Raw genomic sequence first — 11,969 nt, 5'->3', positions numbered from 1 at the left:
CACTTTTTAATTTTTTTTCTATTTTCTTCATTTTTTTTAATATTACCTTTATTCACATCAATGGTTATTTTTCATTACAACTACAATTACTTAATCAAATAATTAAAATTATTAGATTTTGTGAGTAAAAATAATAATTTTCGTGAAAAAAGTAATAATTTTGAAATACTACATTTCTTCATATGAATAACTACTTTTTTTTATTAAGATTATAGTTACTTTTAAGGGTTAATAGCCAGAAAATACACGAACTTTCATCGGAATTGCATATTGCACACGACCTTCAAAAATAGCCCCATAATACACCACCTTTTAATTTAGTCGCAAATTGCACCTTTGAAGTACCCAATCGTGATGCAATTTGCGACTAAATTAAAAGGTGGTGTATTATGGGGCTATTTTTGAAGGTCGTGTGCAATATGCAATTTCGATGAAAGTTCGTGTATTTTCTGGCTATTAACCCTACTTTTAATGAGTATAAAATATACATTTGTTAGCATAAATGTATACTTATGTTAATATAAGTATTTACTTTTATTCAATATAAAGTACTACTTATATTTTCTAAACTCTAAATCCTGAACACTAAACCCTAAACCTTGAATGCTAAATCCTGAACACTAAATCATGAACTCTAATAGGAATATTTACTTTTAATAAGCATAAGATATACATTTGTTCACACAAATGTATACTTATGTTAATATAAATATTTAACTTAATTCAATATAAAGCATTACATTTTCTAAACCTTAAACCCTGAACATTAAACCCTAAACCTTGAACACTAAATCATAATAGGAATATTTAAGTTGAATAAGCATTAGATATACATTTGTTAGCACAAACGTATTAATTCAATACAAAGTATTATATTTTCTAAACCCTGAAATTTAAACCCTAAACTCTTATAGGAATATTTACTTTTGCTAGGTCCGGAGGGTCTCGAATAGGTGTATGGGGGGGCTGAATACACCTATATGTTATTTTTCAAAACAAAACTTGAAACACAAACTGACACAACCTTTTCAATTAAAGGAGTTTAGTAAAGTTTAGGTTGATGATTGATACTGAATACTATTCAGTAAGGAGTTATCAGTTAAGTTTGAGACTTTAACTGATACACGTAAAGCTTCAGTCAAGTTTGTAGAACAGAGAGATGTTATGAATCTTACTGACTATCCGAAGATTAATCAGTTAGACTAATAACACACGCAACGGAAAACTTTTCTTTCGAAATAGCCTGTGAGATTAATCACGTTGTCAGAAATTAAGTTTCTCTTTGCAGTTAATCAGTTTTCAGTTGGAGAAGGTTTGAACACAAGTAAGAAGGTAAAAACTGAAAGATGTAATCAACACAGAGATTTTTACGTGGTTCGAAAAATACTTCCTACATCCACGGTCAGTCGATCACACTGACAAACTTCACTGGGCATGTGCTTACGGGTGCATAGCAAACCTAGACAACTGAAGATCATATCTTCAGTACCAACACGTACACCTGGTTGGATTTCTCACTCTTAGCGCACACTGGGTACTAAGATCTCTTCGGAGACAGAACACTGGTCTGAACTCCTTTACAACTCAAACTCTCAATTCGGTCAGTTGAATAGAGGTTCGAAAACTTGTCAACTAGATTACAAAGAACAAGTTCTCTGTAATCAGTTATACATAGGCTTTGGATATACAATATTTGCCTAAGTTATAAGACAATGTATGTAATCAGCAGTGACTGATTTTTGACTTTGTGATTCTTTTCTTCGATTCAAACTTTGGAATGGCTTTGAATGCTGAGTGACGAATTTGGCAGCGTTTCAGCTTATGTAGTTGAATCGGTGAAGATTGAAGTGATCCTCGAACTCTATTTATAGGAGACGTCTTGAATAGATTCGTTGACTGAAATGGTCTTCAAGATTTCTTCCGTTAGAGAGTAATTTGAACTTGGACTGAGGCTTCAATCTTCGAGGACCCTTGTTTGGTAAGAACGGCTATTGAGGAGGAGGAGATAGGACATCTCTGAAAAGGTAATCACCAAAAAGGAAGGGCCTCTGCAGAGAAAGGACGATCCTGAGATCTCTGCATTTAATGCGGCTGTACTTCTGGAGTGCGTGGCTTCCTTTAAACTTTAGAGGTTCAGTCCGAAGAAGAATGTCTAACTGATACTTGACTTTAGTATCAATTAGCTGAGTCCACGTGGCTCGCATTAAGTAATCAGTCGTAACTGATTCTTGGACTGGTCAGTCAAATATCAGTATTTGACTCTGCCTTTCATCGTTACAACAGTCGGCTACTTCAGTCTTCAGTCCTTCGATCTTCCATCTTCAGTCTTCAGAATAGAACTGAACTAGAAAAAGAACTCTAACACTTGAGTTCGAACAGTTCTAGTTTATTACACGAGAAACCTATTGATTTTGGTATCATCAAAACTAGGATTATGATATTTCATTAAGTTCCCAACAACTTTTAATAAACAAAAGATATACATTTGTTCCTATGAATAAAAATAACAATTATCGTAAACAAATTTAATAATTTATAAATATTACATTTCATCATATCAATAATTACTTTTCCTTACGATAATTATTACTTGACCAAATATACAAACTTACAAGTTCTAACGAGTAAAAGTAACATTACTTTTATACATATCAATAATTACTTTTTCTTACAATAATAATTATTTGATCAAATAACTAAAAGTACAAATTCGCATGAATAAAAGTAATAGTTATTTGCTCAAGTAATTATTGTCGTTATAAAAAGTAATTATTGTTATGAAGAAATGTAATATTTTAAAAGTATTACATTTTTCACAACAATATATAAAAAGGCAAAAGAAAAACAATAAATAAAAAAACAAACGAGAAAATAAATAATTACTTTTTGTCATAATTACTTTTTGTCATAATAATAATTATTTTGCAATAATCTAAAAATAAATTAAATACAAAAAAATAAAAAAATAAAATAAAAAACATTGTAAAAAATCAAAATAAGAAAAAAAATTGAAGCAGTAAAAACAAAACAAAAAAAAAACGAAATAGAAACATAAATAAAACATAAAAAGAAATGAACCAAAAACATAAAAAAAAAATCGCATCTATAGAAAAAACAGAAAAAGAAAACAAAAAAAATACTAACAGAAAAAGGGGGGAAAATGGTGCAAATGGGTTTTGAACCCCTGATCTTAGGGATAATGGCGTGAGATGCGAACCATTGCACCGCAACATTTATGCTCTCAATTGTGAAGAGATTTATATATTGCTTGGTTAACCGACCCCACCACATACTACGCGGTGGGCCGAACGTAAGTTTTTGCGTTAATAAAATAGGTGGTTAGTGGAAAAAAGATCTCTAAATCCTTAAACTATAGTCATTTTCCGTTTTTTCCCTCAATCTTTGAACTTCCCACAAAAAACCCCAAACTTTCAATTTTTCCTAATTTTCCCATGACGGGTTTTCCGGCCAAATTCGATCACACGTGGAATCGGAATTAAGTGACGTGGACACGCCGGATTGTTAATAAAACGACGTAGTATCTATTATACATAAACAACGTCGTTTCGTGCTTGTTATTCTTCAATTTGTCGCCGTTCTGCCACGTCTACCACCTTCTTCTTAAAGTCCGATCGCCGCCGCTCATCTCCTCCAAAAAACCGGCAGGCTACCGCCTTCATCCTTGTCTGTTGCAGATCCGACCTCAGAACCCTTCTCTCTGACTCACGTTTTCAGAGTTGCAGCTAGGGTTTTGCCCCCTTTTCGCGCCGCCTAGGGTTTGCGCCGTAAATAGCAGCGTCGCCCTGACTTGCTTCCTCCGGTGAGCCTCTGTTTCCCAGTCACGCCGCCTAACGCCCCGAGCCTCTTCAAATTTGGTATCTGAAATTTGGTATCTGAGTGGAGGAGGGGGAGGAAGTGGGTTTTCAAACGTGGATTTTCAATCGGCGCCGGGAATCGAGTGGAGGAGAGAGGGAGGGGAAGGGAGGAGGAAGTGGCGGCGGTGGGGGATAGGGGAAGGGGGAGAGTCGACGGAGGTCCCAGAAAACGTCGGCCCTCAAGCCGGCGCCGCCTGAGCTCGCTCGCCGCCTCTGAAATTCCGGCAGAGTCGACGCCGCTCTTCGGCTTGTGCCGTCTCCTGGAAACCGTCGTCCCCAGAATCTGGGCGGTTGTGGCAGTGAGAGAGAGGGGGGGAGACAGACGGGGAAGAGGGGGAAGGGGGATGGGGTAAGAGAGAAAGAGAGTGACGTGGGAGGGGGAGAGTGACGTGTGAGGGTGTGATTTGCCACGTATAGGGTGATTTGGCATGAATAACGCCACATAGGAAAATTCCGACTTCGGATTTGGCCGGAAAACCCGTCATGGGAAAATTAGGAAAAATTGAAAGTTGAGGGTTTTTTGTGGGAAGTTCAAAGATTGAGGGAAAAACCGGAAAATGACTATAGTTTAAGGATTTAGAGAGAATTAACCCAATAAAATAAGTGATTAAGATTGAATTAAATGTGGTGTTTTGAGGGTTAATGGCCGAAAATACACCAACTATCACCGAATTTGCATTTCGCACATGACTTCAAAAAATACTCCCTATGTCCCAGTAATAAAGACACAATATTTTTGGGCACGTTAATTAAGGTAGGATAGATTAGAGAGTTTAATGTAGATTTAAAACATGTTTAAATCCCTTTCTCTCTCCTGCCATTCCACCAATCCCACTTCTTCTCCAAATTTTGGGTCGCCTACGTGAAAGCTAACTCGCAGGAGACGGCGACTGATATTTCGTTGAATTCGCTGCTCAACCGCCTCTCTCTCTCTCTCTAAAATAGATCAGACGCAGTAAGAAGCTCTCCAAAATCAGACCGTGAAATATAAATAGATGTCTTTTAGAACCCTCACTTTGATATCACTTGTTGGTTCCAGGCAAGTACGTACTGGTGTGTGGGAGACATACACCTGTTACAATTTTTGCTTTCTTGCGAGTGGAATAATCATAGTGCAAATGTCTCAACTATGAGCTGATTGTTGGATAGTGAATATAAATACTGGTCATTGTGCGAAATGTGGCGATCTTATTTACTCGCGTAATAAAGAAACTTTTGATATTTTAACAACCTTAAGCTTAGTCTTGTCCAAAAAATCAACCTTAAGCTTAGTTAGATTAATGCAAAATCAGCTGATGAAGTCAATTAATGATCAAGTTGTATATTGAAGGACGACAGTTCAAAAATATGTAAAGTTAAATATAGAAAGCTGTAAGTCACAAAGAGAGTTTAACGTGCTCCTACATCCACAGATCTGATTTAACAAGAAAATCTAATTCATCTTAGAATTCCTTATTTTATGATTGCAAGTCAACCGATCAATCATGTAATCTTAGACTGATCCACGAATTCTTATGAGGCCCCTAACCTTAAATTCTTTGTGCTTTTAGATTGCTAACACTTTATAATTTACTTGCATTCCATATTTTTCTATTGAACACATAAAAAAAATACAAATCTCACTTTATCCATAATTAATACATATTCTAAATTTGATCCATCTTGACATATTCAAAAGAACTACTATGCCCTACGTAAGTGCATAATTATGCACGTGCCGTGCGTGTCTTAACCTCCCAAGTCCCAACCTTATAAATGCCACCCTAACTAACAAGTTTCACTCAAGTTTATACTCGTATCCACGAAATCTAACCTGGCTGAGTTGGTGCTTTCATAAGTTTCAATAATTAATGTATTGTTGCTTTCCCAACAAAACTGTATACTTTGCGCTTTATCTTATTTTACCAATAAAAATAAAAAAAATTGAGTAATGCTAAACAGCCACATTGTGGTCACCCATAATTTATTTAAATAGAAAATAATTTAAGTTATTTAATTTATTTTTTAAAACAAAAATAAGATTTAGTTATTTTATCATATTCTCTACATTGTAGTTATTTTTTTACAATTTCTTGGCAACTTTTTTATTTTTATTAAAAAATAAATTAAAAATTAAAAAAAACAAAAAAAATAAGTACAATGTAGAGAATATAATAAAATAACTAAATTTTATTTTTATTTTAAAATAAATAAATTAAATAAATTAATATTTTCTTATTATACTAGTTTGTGGGTGGGCACAATGTGGCTGTATAAATTTATTGTAAAAAGTTATTAATCGTCCCTTATTTTAATTTCAGTTATTTGTATAAAAAAATGTGTAATTATAGATTAATTATTAGTTAGCGGCAGAATTAATGTATTAGACTATTAGTCTATTACTGACATATCTCTATATATAAAATAGACAGAGATAAATTATGGAAGATCATGACGTCAGTAAATAAATTTCAGGCTTACCCTATTTGGACAAAATTTGTCTGGACAAAATATGATGAAATACTTTATAAAATAAATTTATTTAAAAATTTTGATTCAAAATAAAATAGAATTTAGCTAGTTTTATTATTTTTTATATGTACACAAACTACAAATAAGATAACAAAAAAAAAATGTTAAAAAATTACGAAAAACTACACTATGGAGAAAGCAATAAAACTAACTAAATCCTTTTAACTTGAATCAAATTTTTTAAATAAATTGATTTTTAAAAAATTTTAACCTTATTTTTGTCTGGACAATTTTTTTCCAAATAGCACTACTCTTTGACAGTAAGTGTGCATTCTGGCAAAATTTTGCTTAAAAATAATACTTGCACCTAAAAAAAATAAAAAAAAATAATATTTTTTGCCAAAAAAATATTAATGCAGATAACACTCTTATATTTGGGTGAAGCTGCAAAGAGTGTCAAAGTGTAATATTCGCGGATCCATGCTTTAATTTTGTCTTTATATATACATAAATTTTATCTTTATTTCTTTTTTGAGGGGATATAAATTTTACTATCTATTTATTCTTTGGATGAGATTGAGCCTAAAGGCTTTAGTAGTCAAAAAGGCTTCAAGCCTGCCTGGTTGAAAACATATCTTGGTCCAATTGTTAGACTATTTTGTATACTTTATCACTACTTTTTATTTCTCCTAATTAAATTAGCCCACGTCATAATCGAGAAATTTATCATATAATATATAATAAGGGGTTATATGTTTGATTGAAATATTTATATAAAGTAATAACATTATAATTAAAATGTTGTGTAAGAATTTGTTAATATATAATTTATTGTGTGATTGGATTTATTATAATTGTGTACGAAATTTTAATTTTAAAATGTTTTATAATTTAATATTTCTTTGACATTATCAAAGTTGAGAATATTTTTTCTTTTCAAGTGCAGTAAACTTTGCTATGAATGCGATAATTTTATATGTTTAATATAATATTTTAATGATAACTGCACTTTTTATAATTACTATATATATATAGGGTCAGCTTTAATGGAGACCACTATATATAGAGAGAATAGAGATCAAATCAGAGCATTGATCTCACCAAAATCAATGAATCAGATTAATCCGAATTCTTCAAATTTAGGAATTCCCGTAAATTCCTCATTTTTCAATTCTGGAAACCAGCGAACATTATTATGAACTTACGAACATACTAATGTTCGTCGATGTGTTCGTATAAAAAACAAATGAACATACTAATGTTCGTCGATATGTTCGTATAAAAACAAATGAATATACAAATAAACATACTTATGTTCGTAAGTTCATAATAATGTTCGTTGGTTCCCAGAATTGAATAATGAGGAATTTACGAGATTTCCTAAACTTAAAGAATTCGGATGAATCTGATTCATTGATTTTGGTGAGATCAATGGCTCTGATTTGGTCTTTATTCTCTATATAGGGGAGTGGTCTCCATTGAACTCTTCCATATATATATATATATATATATATATATATATATATAATATAGGGGTGGGCTACCGTGAGAGCACATCTTAAAATAAGAAATAAGAGCAATTTTTAATGTATGAATTTTATGTAGAACACGTATGAATTCGCTGTATAAAGGTATGAATTGTGAAAAATAAATTTTTGCTACCTTTAGGATTCGAACTCAGGACCATAAATCCATCCAATAGGATTACGAATCAACTGTAGATCTTGATGATCTAAGGGTTGAAAATGATTCTTATTTTATATCTTAAGAAATACTTTTATTTTAGTCATTCCCTATATATATATATATATAAAAAAGTTTGAATCTAATAGAACCTCTTAGGTAGTATATAAATCTAAATTTAAGACATATTTTGTACATGTGGACGCATAAAACGTGACATGAAATAGATGTCTTCTAAGAAAAAACAAAATAAGAAAATCATAACCCCACAGGGACGCGTCTCGCGTCAGCTGGTGGTATCAAACAAAACTAATTAATATTATGTATATTTTTTTAAAACATTATGAATATTAAAAAGACGTTAAGTTTTTTTTTTAATGCAAAAAACCCTAAATCATCATATTTTAAGGAACAATAATACGATTCCACGTTTTTATCTTCAAAGGCGTGGAAAATATGTGTCCACATAAAAAATCACTATTTATTAGGCAGGTGGGTATTTTTGTGGGTATTTCATCCTATTAACACATTATATTATCTATTAAGGATGCGTTCTCTTTGGTTGTAAATTTATCATGGAAAAAGAAAGGATAAATAAAATTTCATCATTTAAATCCTTTCTTTATTTTCCCATATTTACTACAAAATAGAATTTGACCTTCACTCATTCCTCATTTTCAAAGGGTCAAATGAGTAAGGGTCAAATTTTATATTGTAGGAAATATGGGAAGATAAAATAATGATTTAAAGGTGAAATTTTGTTTATCTCTTCTTTTTTCATGATAAATTTCCAACAAAAGAGAACGCAACGCACCCTAAGTATCTTATCTAAAAGGCAGTATATAAAATCACACGAATCTGTATGAATACATATAAGTCCGCGTTGCTTTATAAACGACCTACATACACAACTTATAACTAACATGGCAACATAATATTCTGGTGATTTTAAAATTCATATAATCGGTGGTGAGCTTTACACAAACTAGACGTCCGATTTACTTTGCTCAACTTCTTCTTTTGAATAGAAACAAAAAAAACACAAATATCTTACAACCAATGTTAGAAATGGATATTGGGCCCATTCCTCCCTTAAAAGGCCTTATAAGGGAGATGGTTGCCTCACCATATAAAGTGGCTCATGCCACTATCTCCAATCCAATGTGGGACACTTCAATACACCCCCCGCACGCGCAGCGTGGACTATCCCAAACGCCATCTGTTAACAACGATATTGGGGGGGGCATCATTGGATTGGGTTGGCTTTGATACCATGTTAGAAATGGATATTGGGGGAGAGGGTTGCCTCACCATATAAAGTGGCTCATGCCACTATCTCCAATCCAATGTGGGACACTTCAATAACCAATACACCAAATTAATCCAATATACTAGGAATCTTAAAGGTTTACCAAATTAGTTTTTCTATTGACTAGAAACACTGTATAATCAAGAATATTATGTCACGACTTGCACCAATAAATACTCTTCCAAACTATTGGTAGAAATTTAGGGAATTGATGTTTCATTGATTCTCTATCCAATCTCATAATTTGATCTAACTGTTGCAGGACGCCCATCATCAATTTCTGCCTCATTAAAATATGAGACGTAAAATAAAACCAGAGATTTAATTATATAGTGCAGAGAACATGAGAGCAAAGCAGAGTTCAAAAACTTACAAAAGGGAAGAGTCTGGACCTCATAAAAATATCCAGAGAAAAATCCAAAAATCCCTAAAGTAAAGAGTACACATTTAAAGTCAGATGTAATTACTAATATAAATCAATTCTAGAACCAAATTAGTACTACAAGAAATAATACGATGAGGCCACCATGTCGATGACAAGTCGACCACACACCATAAGAATTAGGGATGACAATGGATCTTGGATCCGGTCCAGATCCACGGATCCAAATCTTTTTTAGAGGTTCTGGGCCTTGTAAAAAATGGACCCGATGGATCTGGACCGGATTTGGATCACTTCTAAGATTTGCGGATCTGGATCTGGAGCAAAAATTTTAAGACCCTACCCTAAAATCTATTACCAATCTATACATCTCTTTTCCTCAATAATATATCATTCTATTAAAGTTAATATTTTCCTTATATCTTAATTTAAATTTTAGTTGTTGTTGTTGTTGTTGTTGTTGTTGTTGTTGTTATTATTATTATTATTATTATTATTATTCTTCTTATTCTTTTTTCAATGTCAAAATAGAAGACACATTGTTCCACTGTTACTAAATATTATGCTGAAGATAGAGATGAAGTTGATTTTAATGATGTTATAATTAATTTTCACCATTTTTTACATACACAGTTACAATAAGTGTATATCTCATTATAATACTAATATATTATTTAGTACTTGATTATTATATTCTTACTTATTATGAATTTTTATAGTAATTTTTTTATATAGATTATGATTTAGTTATTTATTTTTTAATAATTGTTGAAAGTCTAGATCAAATTCGATTTTAATTTGAGTTTATTTAAAATTTATAAATGTTTTAAAAAGAAAAAAAATATGGATCTGAGTCTAGACCCGAGACCATGTGGATCTTATGGATTTGAACCTGAATTTTATTTTTTAGATCCAACGGATCCAGACCTAAATAAGAAAATGCGGATCTGGATCTGGTCCAGATCCGGCCCATTGCCAGCCCTAATAAGAATCAATATTTCAAATAAGTAATTATAACGACTCTCCGATCTAAATTTGAGACCTTCAAAAACTTGTTAGCACGATATGATATCTACTATATATTTTTTATATCTTGAAGAAAAAGGAAAAAAATGGATGCATGTGATGTCTGTATATCCATTATTATTGTAAAAATAATAAATGTATGTATGTACTTGAAAAGGGTGTTCCACTCTTTCCATTCCCATACGGAGTATAAATTGAGTTTGAAAATGCGATGGATTACATTATTGTCAATGAACAATAAATGGATAGTCCAACCGTACGTACATATAATGCAACGCAATGTACAAAAGTTATTTAAGATTTGGAAACTGCTCAATAACCACATTTGGACAATGTGCAGTTCAAATATTGGCTCTTCAATTCCCCCTTCACAAAGGTACAACACAACCCCCTTTTTACTGCCATAAAACTTGAAAAAAGCACAAGCATGCATTTCCAGTCAAACCACTTTTCTTTTCTTTAAAAAAATAAAATCAAACTGTTACACATATTTTCTGAATTTCTGTAACGCTGAACATGGATAGGTCACACACTTTTCTGGAATTCTATCAACACTTTATCTAGACGGCATCGTTTAGCCTTTGCCATGCAACGAATCGTAGCTACTTAGACTGTGTAGTAGCTCCAGAACATACACGTCTATACTGTTTCTTTTTGAAATGACTGTCCATTAATTAATTTACCAATATTTTAATTTCCATATAAGATTTGGACCAAAATTTCAAATAAATACAACGGGGGCGGTCATATCCTGCCGTTCAACCTACTATTGCAACAGCAATTGTTTATGATTAATAGATTTTATTTTAATTTCAATATGAGTGTCACTTTTTTTTCTTAACAAGTGTAGGTATCCATAAAAATTACGTTGCTTACATTATTGGCAAATAATGTTGATTGAATGGGATGATATATAGACAATGCAAATTTTCTTCATGTCTATGTAGATTCTTTTATATTTACATATTATTCTGTCTGCATGCAATTTGCATAGTGGTATGATTTAAGAAGGAAAATTTCGTAGCATCAAATGGTATTGCACCATAATTAACTAAAAAAAAAAAAGGTATTGCACCAGATGTTCTAAATGAGACCGACGTGATTTATATTAAAGAAAATGCAACGCCTTGCAGTTAAAATATAATTCAAGAATGAAAACAGTGTGCCATTAATTTCCAAATTCAGCAGGTGCAAGTAGAAATATATAGATAATAATTGAAAAACACAAGTAAGATTTTTGTAT

The sequence above is a fragment of the Salvia miltiorrhiza genome, chromosome 8, assembly GCF_028751815.1.
Source record: "Salvia miltiorrhiza cultivar Shanhuang (shh) chromosome 8, IMPLAD_Smil_shh, whole genome shotgun sequence".
Taxonomy (NCBI): domain Eukaryota; kingdom Viridiplantae; phylum Streptophyta; class Magnoliopsida; order Lamiales; family Lamiaceae; genus Salvia; species Salvia miltiorrhiza.
Note: the sequence above shows the minus strand (reverse complement) of the source record.